We start from the raw sequence: 11469 nt of genomic DNA, 5'->3' as shown, positions 1-11469 counted from the left end.
TGCACGATGGTATCCTACCCTTAGGAATGACGATGAGCACACGTTTAACCGAATAAAAGAAACTTACGGAGTTTCTCTTAACCGAGCAAACGAAACTTTAACATTCGACGATCAACACTGACTTTACTTTCCGATTCTTTGTACTTTATTTTACGATGCAACACACGAGTACCTCATTGCCTACGCGCTCGATTGCAATGATGTTCTGAAACGAAAAAGAAAAAGAAACAATTAATATCATCCTTATAATAAAAAACCATTAAAGTTATCATAGAAACGTTTAATAGGAAAATATACTTACTTTTAGTCTTCATTGATGACTGCAAGATGGGATCCTACCCTTAGGATGACGATGAATAAAATAAAATTAAATAAAACTCTGAAAAGCTGAAACATACTAAAAAGATTATAGAACAATATATCCTGTGAATCATTCCTGAAGGCATTGCACACTTTTAAAGATATTTTATCATAAAGAATCAATATAAAATCAAGCAATATTAATTGCCTTTATCTCACTACTTGTATAAAATTACATATAAAGTATTTAATACAGTAAAAATTGTTAATAAAAATCGATAACGTTATATATATATATATATATATAGTTTAATACGTCACGTCGTTAGATCTTATTGTTAGCTCGTTGAAGGAACGATCTGGAATGAACACGTATCGCGTCCTTCATGTCGAACGTTCGGCTGTCTTCGTTTTGTTTTCGGCTGTCTTCGTTTCTTCTGTTCACTTCGAGAAAATTCCTGGAATATACGTACACATTCGTTATTGCCCGTAGATAGAATATTTGTTTTCTTATTTTCTCTCTCTCTCTCTCTCTCTCTCACTCGTTCTCACTCTTTGTATACATTTCTGTATGGTTTAAAAAAAAGAATAACGCTTACCTCGATGAATATGAAGATAAACAAAGAGTAAAACACAATTGTTAGAACTGAGTATATGTATTCCTGCTGGACTCTTCTAATGCTCGGTACCTAAAAAAAGAAAAAAAAAAGATTACATTAGTATAACATAAAGAACATCAAATATATGAGTGTATGTGTACGAGCTACCCTATACTTATGCATATATGCCTGTATGTGTGTGTACATGGGAAAATCGAATTTATCCGAATACGATCTTTGAATACATAATTATGAAAAATAATTAATTAGAGCATCATTAGAGATGGGTAGAGTATCGATCCATGAAAAAAGCTGGAAATTAGAAGAAATATTGTTAAGTAACATTGGTGAGATTTGGCGGGATATCGAGATATATCGATGTTATATTCTCACAAATTTCTTACGAACTTTTTAATTTCGTTTTGAAACATTCACGTAGAAAATCTTATGTGTAACGATCGTTTGATATATAATAGAAAGGTGTAAATATTTTCAATTACCTGAATAAACGAGATGACGCAGTACGCTGGAACATATACAGCTGACAGAAATGGCGTTTCCTCTACCTTTCCCCTGGCGCCCCCTTCCGTTGCCACTGCGTTTGCCTCTGCTGCGCATCTGCTGCGCGCGCGGTATGCACGGTAGTCAACTTTCAAAAAAAGTAGCGAAATCCGTTGACCAATGGCTACTTGAGAGTTTTGCATTTTTTTCCATCTATTAAGAAAAATATCGAATAGTTAAAAATAGGATAATGGAACATAAAAATTGGTCGAAATATAGACTTTATTATCCAAACAATCAAAATTGAACATTAATAGTCGATATCCATAGAAAATGCACGTAAAACAAGAGATATATATCAATTGCGTAGAAAAAATGCATACCAATGTACATGGAATTTTTATTCTTTATTGCGTCTCACAATTCTCGTATCTTCGATGAATATCATTTGAAAGTAGTAGATAGGAAGATTATTTACGTTAGAAAATATTTTTTAATTACTTGAGATTAAAGGGACGACGAAGTAACCTGTGCGATCTCCACGACGGCCAAACCGAAAAGAACGCTGATTCGCTAATCATCTATGGTCTTACATTTCGGACGTCAAGTGACCCATCAGAAATTCCCAATTACCATATAGAAATGTATTTCACGCACACAAGCTTGCCCCGTCACACGTACGTAACTCGGCTTTTTTCATGACCACGCTAATCAAGCTAGGATATGATAATTATTTATTAAATAAATAAAGATTATTCTATTTTTCTATTTAATGTACACGTATCTTGTTAATATTAAAAAATAACGAAAAGAATAAGACATATGCACTAAAACCTTATCACACTGCACAGAGAAAACACATAATCTATTTATTAAATAAATCAAAAATCCATTTTATCATTAATTATATATAATTATCCAATTTATAATTATTAATTATATATCCAATTAATAATTATTATCCAATTTATTTTTCTATTAGATGTATACGTTCTTTGTTAATATTTAAAAATAACGAGTAAAATAAAGACAATATAGACTAAAAACTTTATCACAAATACGTTCTGATTTAAACATTCCTTCAATTTTTATGTAATCGTTTAAACTAATATACATTGTTTTAACATCCCTGTGCAATGATAACTTTGGATAATAAAATTTTCATCCAGAAAAATATCACATTAAAATTTTATATTCAAAGTATGTTAATAAGTATGTAATGTTAAGCAGTACATATGTGTTTTAACAATCTGAAATATAAGTAGAGTGTATCAGAATATTTAAAAAATTGTTAAATAATCGATAGGAATGTCTATTGTGTCTAAAAGCTAGGAATATACGATCTATGTATCGTTCCCTTCGAAATCCACCGTTGAAATGTGCTCTTGTCCTCTATGAAAGTACTTTTATTAAACGTTGTTTATCTGACTTTCCTAACGTTGCACATGTGTATAAAAGGAATAATCCATCTAATCAATAAAATTTAAGATTATAACGTTATGATTTTCGTATTTTTATCTGTTTTAAGTAATTATTATAATGCTCCTGCGCAGTGAGGACTTCGAGGGTAAAATTTAGCTGCAATATAAGAAAAGTGCATTAGTGCATTAAAATAATTGTTAATTAATACGTAATGTACACGTATATGGAAATGAAAAAAGAAAGTAAATTTCTCTAAACAATTATACAACCAGTATATCAAAACAATTAATAAACAATATACTAATGGAAAATGTGAATTCTTAAAGTTTACCATTATGATAGAAGAAAGCTGGGGTGTTTGCTCGTTTGAGTACCATAAAAAAATTGCCAGGATTCATTTTAAAATCTTGTAAACTCTTCTTTTATGTATGTACTTGATACACAAAACAATAAGAAAGCCTAATAGATGCTGTGCTTTTCCAAATCCTAAAATTCTTGCAAATCTGAAAATCGTAAGATTGTATTAGTAAAGTATCAAGCAAACTGAAAGAGTCTCTATATGTATTTGTATGATATTTGTATAAGATGTCACTCACTCTCTTTTTCTCCTTCTTATACTTTTTATAACAATCTTCTTTATGTTATAAAAGAAAAGACATAAACTTATCACAACTGACATCAATATAAAAAGTAAACACAATTAGACTGACAATGAGTATGTGTATTCATGCTGTATTCTACCAATGTTGGAAACCTAAAAAAAAGTATAAAATAACTTAGCATTGGTATAATATAAAGAAAATTAAATATATAAGTGTTTATTATACGTGTAACACTTTCCTTGTTAATATTTAAAAAATAATGCATAGAATAAAGATAATATACACTAAAAACTTTGTCACATTGAACAGAAAAACACAATCGTATAGAAAAGAAACCACGTTGTTGATATTTTTAAAACAATTGACATAATATTGCACAGAGAAACATAATCGTATAGATAAGAAACCACGTTATAGAAATCTTTAAAACAAATGACATGAAGCAACATAGCCATCCTTAAAGATTAAAATAAATTGAAACAAAACAATTGACATCTCCATGCCAACCATGAAAGTATAAAATCCCATAATTTGTATTGATATGGAAAAATTCTTGTTATTTTAATTCTTAAGGATGGTCACAGTGCTTTATGTCAATTGTTTTAAAAATATCTGCAATGAGGTTTCTTTTCTATACGATTGTGTTTTTCTGTGCAGTTTTTAGTGTATAACCTCTATTTTATTCTTTATTTTTTAAATATTGTACAGGAACGTGTATACCTAATAGGAAAATTAATATATTTTTGATTTATTAAATAAATAAATTTTGTGTGTTTTTCTGTGCAGTGTGATAAAGTTTTTAGTGCATATTGTCTTTATTCTACACATTAGTTTTAATATTAACAAGGATAACTTGATACTTACTAATACAATCTTACGATTTTCAGATTTGCAAGTGTTTGAAGATTTGGAAAAGCACAGCATCTATTAGGCTTTCTTATTGTTTTATCTATCAAGTACATACATAAAAGAAGAGTTTACAAGATTTTAAAATGAATCCTGGCAATTTTTTTATGGTACTTAAACGAGCAAACATCTCAACTTTCTTCTATCATAATGGTAAACTCTAATAATTCATATATTTTTCATTAGTATATTGTTTAATAATTGTATTAATATATTGGTTGGATAATTGTTTAGAGAAACGTACTTTTTTTTTCATTTACATATACGTTAACAAAAGTGAGAAAAAGAAATTCAATTCTTACATGTTACTCTATTAGTTAGTATTCATTCAATATTTGTAATTGTATAACTATAATTTATATATAATAATAATATCTTTATAGTATAGTTTTATTTAAACAATTGCATAAAAATTGCATTAACACTAACATAGATTAATTAACAATTATTATAATGCACTAATGCACTCTCTTTATATTACAGCAGAATTTTACCCTCGAAGCCCTCAGTGCGCAGGAGCATTAAAATCATTACATAAAAATGGTAAAAATTCTGAAATCAGAACGTTATAATCTTAATCTTTATTGATTATATCGATTATTCACTTTATACACATGCGCAACGTTCGCAAAGTCATATAAACAACATTTAATAAAAGTACTTTCATAGAGGACATCGTCTCATTTCAACGGTAGATTTCGAAGGGGACGGTACATACGTCATATATTCCTAGCTTTTAGACAACGATAGACATTCCTATCGATTATTTAACAATTATTTTAATATTCTAATGCCATCTCTTTATATTTCAGATTGTTTAAACACATATGTACTGGTTTAAACATTACATACTTATTAATATACTTTGAATATAAAATAATTTTAATGTGATATTTTTCTGGATAAAAATTTTATTATCCAAAGTCATCATTGCACGGGACGTTAAAACAAATGTATATTAGTTTAAACAATTACATAAAAATTGAAGGAATGTTTAAATCAGAACGTTGCCATGTGATAAAGTTTTTAGTGTATATTGTCTTTATTTTACTCGTTTTTTTTAAATATTAGCAAGGAACGTATACATCTAATAGAAAAATAAATTAGATAAGAATAATTATTAATTGGATTAATAATTAGATAATTATAATTAATAATAAAATAGATATTTAATTATTGTAATAAATAAATTATGTATGTTTTTCTGTTCTGTGTGATAAGGTTTATAGTTATTGTCTTTATTCTTTTCGTTATTTTTTAAATATTAACAAGATACGTGTACATTAAATAGAAAAATAGAATAAATTTTTATTTATTTAATAAATAAATTATCATATCTAGCTTGACTAGCGTGGTCATGAAGAAAGCCAGTTACGTACTGTGACATGGCAAGCTTGTGTGCGTGAAATTTCTATATGGTAATTGGGAATTTCTGATTGGTCATCTTTTCTTTTGCAATAATTATCAGCCAATCAGGGCTCTTTGCTGATCATTCCTCTTTCTTTTCGCGGCGTCGGTGCTGGAGATCGGACGGATGCTACGTCGTCCCGTTAATCTCAGGTAATTAAAAAATATTTTCTAACGTAAATAATCTTCCTATATACTAATAGATTCTTCTAGCAAATGACTTCCAAATGATATAATCGAAAGATTACGATAATGTCGAGGATAAAGAATATTTGCGTAGAAAAAAATTCCATGTACATTGGTATGCATTTTTCTACGCAATGATATATATATCTTGTTTTACGTCATCATTTCTATGGATATCGACTTATAATGTTCAATTTTGATTGTTTGGATTAATAAAGTATATATTTCGACAATTTTATGTTCCTATATCCTATTTTTAACTATTCGATATTTTTCTATAATAGGTGGAAAAATGCAAAATCTCAAGTAGCCATTGGTCAACGGATTTCGCTACTTTTTTTGAAAGTTGACTACCGCGCATACTACCGCGCGCAGCAGATGCGCAGCAGAGGCAACGCAGTAGCAACGGAAGGGGGCGCAGGGGAAAGGTAGAGGAAACGCCATTTTCTGTCAGCTGTATATGTTCCAGCGTACTGCGTCATCTCGTTTATTCAGGTAATTGAAAAGTATTTTACACCTTTCTATTACATATCAAACGATAGTTACACATAAGATTTTCATACGTGAATGTTTTCAAAACGAAATATTAAAAAGTTCGTAAGAAATTTGTGAGAATATAACATCGATATATCTCGATATCCCGCCAAATCTCACCAATGTTACTTAACAATATTTCTTCTAATTTCCAGCTTTTTTCATGGTATCGATACTTACTACCATCTCTAATGATGCTCTAATTAATTATTTTTCATAATTATGTATTCAAAGATCGTATTTCGTATTAAATTAGATTTTTATCACATACACACACATACAGGCATATATACATAAGTATAGGTAGCTCGTACACATACACTCATATATTTGATTTTCTTTATGTTATACTAATGTAATCTTTTTTTTTCTTTTTTAGGTACCGAGCATTAGAAGAGTCCAGCAGGAATACATATACTCAGTCTAACAATTGTGTTTACTCTTTTTTATCTTCATATTCATCGAGGTAAGCGTTATTCTTTTTTTTAAACCATACAGAAATGTATACAAAGAGTGAGAACGAAAGTGAGAGAAGAGAGAGAGAGAGAAAATAAGAAAACAAAATATTCTATCTACGGGCAATAACGAATGTGTACGTATATTCCAGGAATTTCTCGAAGCGAGAACAGAAGAAACGAAGACAGTCGAAAACAAAACGAAGACAGCCGAACGTTCGACATGAAGGACGCGATTACGTGTTCATTCCAGATCGTTCCTTCAACGAGCTAACAATAAGATCTAACGACGTGACGTATTAAACTATTATATATATATAACGTTATCGATTTTTATTAACAATTTTTACTGATATTAAATACTTTATATGTAATTTTATACAAGTAGTGAGATAAAGGCAATTAATATTGCTTGAATTTATATTGATTCTTTATGATAAAATATCTTTAAAAGTGTGCAATGCCTTCAGGAATGATTCACAGGATATATTGTTCTATAATCTTTTTAGTATGTTTCAGCTTTTCAGAGTTTTATTTAATTTTATTTTATTCATCGTCATCCTAAGGGTAGGATACCCATCCTGCAGTCATCACTGAAGACTAAAAGTAAGTATATTTTCCTATCAAACATTTCTATGATAATTTCAATGGTTTTTTATTGAGAAGATGATATTAATTGCTCTTTTTCTTTTTCTGTTTCAGAACATCATTGCAATCGAGCGCGTAGGCAATGAGGTACTCGTGTGTTGCATCGTAAAAATAAAATACAAAAGAATCGGAAAGTAAAGTCAGTGTTGATCGTCGCATGTTAAAGTTTCGTTTGCTCGGTTAAGAAACTCCGTAAGTTTCTTTTATTCGGTTTAAACGTGTGCTCATCGTCATCCTAAGGGTAGGATACCCATCGTGCATTCATCAATGAAGAATAAACGTAAGTCAATTTTTATTTTAAACACTTTCTCAATAATTATAATAATTTTTGTACTTACAACAATGATATTTATAATTTTGTTTTTATTTCTGTTTCAGATCATCATGGGAATATATCAGTGTTGGAAGTGTTTGTGTGTGAATTGTGTGTTTGTGAAGTGTTGCAAGTGTTCGTGCATTGCTATCGTGCGCGAAGCAATATACGGGAGTGTTGTATCGTTAAATATAATTAAAATCACGGATTAGAAGCACGTTCGTTCGTTTCTTTTCAATTCCGTCGCGTTCGCGAACTATTTTTGAAATTTATATATTAAATTAACTGCGACCAATGCAGTAATTGCATTAGAGTTTGTTCGAGTAAAGTTGTATTTTTATCTTTAAACAGTCGCACAGACTGTTCGCGTATTAGAATCAGTGCATCAATGAAGATTTTTCTACTTGCATTGACTGTGTGCAAAGCAGTCTTTGAATTAGTTGTGTAGAATCAGTGATCGGGCGTATAGTAAATTAAAATCAACGCGAATTAGAATCAGTGTTGTTCGACGTATAATAAAATTTCGGTTTCGCGATAAGAAACTCATCTATAGTTTCTTATTTTCGTTTATACCGCGTTTTTAGATTCACGCGAGGTGCATCGCCATGGTGCAATTGAATTTCATCCCATTGGAATGCATTGTAAGTATCTATTTTTATTTACATTTTATTCGATTTTATTTTATATGATTTTGGATTATATTGCAAATAACTTATCGTTTTGTTCTATTTTATTTTACAGATATGACGACGGACTTTCTACCTTATCAAAGATGTGGAATGAATTCTTCGATGGATCTTCGATGGATCTTCGATGGATCTTCGTGGATCTTCGATGGATCTTCGATGGATCTTCGATGGATCTTCGATGGATCTTCGATGGATCTTCGATGGATCTTCGATATTCGCATTCTACAATACTTGCTGCGAAGTAGGAGTGTTTTGGAGCCATCGTAGAACTTCTTATGCCGTGAGTTAAAATTTAAAGTCCCTCCGGTGCTCAATCATGTCGAGGATGAAAGGTCCTAATCGGCACGAGTTACTGGTTGTAATTATTTAAATAAATTAGTGACGAGCACATGAGTAATTCCTTTCTAGGAGTTACTCATGAAAATTGTATATTATATTGTATATTGTATTGTATATTTTGTATTAGTTCAGGATAGGTTTTCTTGTCTCACCGGTTAATTCATTTAATTAACAGTGCAATCAATTAATGCACTTTCTTTTTTATTACGTGTTTTGTTCGTGGTTAGTAGTGACGAAACCGAGCATTAATTTACTCGTTTTGTCCAGAAAAGCATGTAATAAATGTCTTACATGTATTGCTTCGTACTTAGTTTATCTAATCGCGATTAATTTTGATATATCGATACTTCGATATTACAAATAAATGAGCAAGAAAACAAACTCATTCGCGACGGATAGATTCTAGCAGTTAAGTGGTGGCTCAAAGCCCAGTTCTTTTATTAGAACAGCCAACTTAATGAAAGGAGTCGTCCGAGGTTTTGAAATATATTAAAATATATTAAAAGATATTCAAAGTCATTATTTATTAAAAAAATTGTAGAGTCCTTAGTCGCTTAGATGAATTTTTATAAAAATGTATATTTATGTGTTATGTATTTATGTGTTTTTAATCATATTTTTTAGATCAGGATTTTCAGCTTCTAATGTACTAATCTCCCGTTTCTCCCCCCTGTACTTTCTGTGTTCTCATCTATACGTGTGCCCAGGTGCTACTCGTATGGGTGAGAAACAGTTGGTATAGGTTTAGTTTTAAGTTTTTTCCCCTATTGGCGGCTGTCATTGTGTTAGTGATTGCACGGTGTACGTTGCACCTGTGTGTGCGTTTAGATGTGTGCATTGTACATCGTTTCGCGACACGTAATATACCGCGCTTATTATTTTTTTAAGTTATTGAATAAAAATAACTTGTAGAGTCACGTGTACGATACAAACTTTTTTTTTTTTTAACAATCGTTTTGCATAGTAGAGTTACCGCATTTATTTGTGGAAACTTTGATATACTCGTATATTACTAGTATGCATATATACTAGTGTATACTTGTATTTTTGCTGTAGTTTTTTATGCAATAATCACTAGCCTTGGCAGACGATTACAGCAATCAGTACGTATACCCTTTAGCATATAAGTTTAGAAAACGTGGTTGAACTAGGGTGTCGGAGGTGCCCCGGGGCATGCTCTCTAGTTTAGGCTTTTGCACCCTGGTGGTATGTGAGAGAATCGTGGAGTGGGTGGGTGGGTACGTATGTGTATTTGCTCTTTTTAAATACGGGTAATTGGCAGACAGGTAGCATACTTCTTTGAATGAATGTGAAAACTTTAATTTTAAGTAGGTAGGACCCAGGAAAGGCACTAGGCTTACTTTCACTCCGGAGTGGAAATTCCGCCTCCTGGTTTATACAGAACTGTTGCAAAATTTTATCATCTCATTCTATTATGCTTGTTTTGTAAATTTATTTTGTGACTCTTCTGTAATCTTGAGTATGTATCATAATTTATAGAGGCATTTGCAACCACTTGGAAGATTCATTTCTTTTTCGATTCTATCTCGAACGAGATAGAGTCGAATCAAATTGGCAAAGCCTTTGATGAATTTGATACTTAGTTTTAAGTATTATGAGATTAGCACTTCGCACAATAGCGATTTTCTCTTATAATGAAAAATATTTGATATAGTTTAATATAACAAACGAATGAAATGAAAATATTGCAAGAAAATGCATTACATTTGTTGCATTATTAAATTTCAATTGAATTTTGTTATTTGATATTAAAAGTGCGACGTGTTATTAGGTCATCGATTGTAATTATCTGCTTGGACGTTAGATTAAATGTGCTCGTGTAATATTATGCAATGAACTCTAAGTTCATCCATGGTTACACGAGCTTGAATATAATTAACATTAAATTTAAATTAATTTTTTCATAATTCCATATTAGAATCATAAAAGAAATAAAAGTTAATTTGCAAAAAAAGATATGTAATATATTATCTTTCTTGCACGTTTAAAATGTCCAATGCAGTTTTCAGGGATGAAGAAAGAAGAGGCTAAGGCCGAAGAGGCCCCCACTTAATTGTGGATGAAGAGGGCAACTACATAGACTATTGAGTTATTTTCAAAGGTTCAACAATAAGTTAAAACTTTCCGAGAATAGCTTTCTAGTCATATTTTATTTTTTATTATATTACATTCTTGCTCGTCATTAATTTGTAGTTGTAATTGGAGATGATGGACCATTCCATCTCCTTGGGACACCAAATTTGTGTCTCTATCGTCTAAAAGATGCATATGTGTTTAGTTAGAGTCAGAAATATTCAAATTTTTGTATTATTAAATTTTAAAGCTTTAATAACGTTCGGTAAATATTACAGTAATTTCTCTTTTCTTGTTTCGTCTTTAAGATTTTTGACTGAGATCGTATTTTATTAAATTTGCAATTTTCCTTTTCTATAAATATTTCATAGTAATTATTTTTAGATATTATTTTTTTTTGGTAATTTAATATTTGTACTTTTCCCTTTTTTTATATATATATATTTTATGTAAATGTAAAATCACGCGTTCAAA

This window comes from Polistes fuscatus, unplaced genomic scaffold (genome assembly GCF_010416935.1).
Source record: "Polistes fuscatus isolate 324 unplaced genomic scaffold, CU_Pfus_HIC Scaffold23, whole genome shotgun sequence".
Classification (NCBI taxonomy): Eukaryota; Metazoa; Arthropoda; class Insecta; order Hymenoptera; family Vespidae; genus Polistes; species Polistes fuscatus.
The sequence above is the reverse complement of the archived record's forward strand: the minus strand, read 5'-3'. Positions refer to the sequence as shown.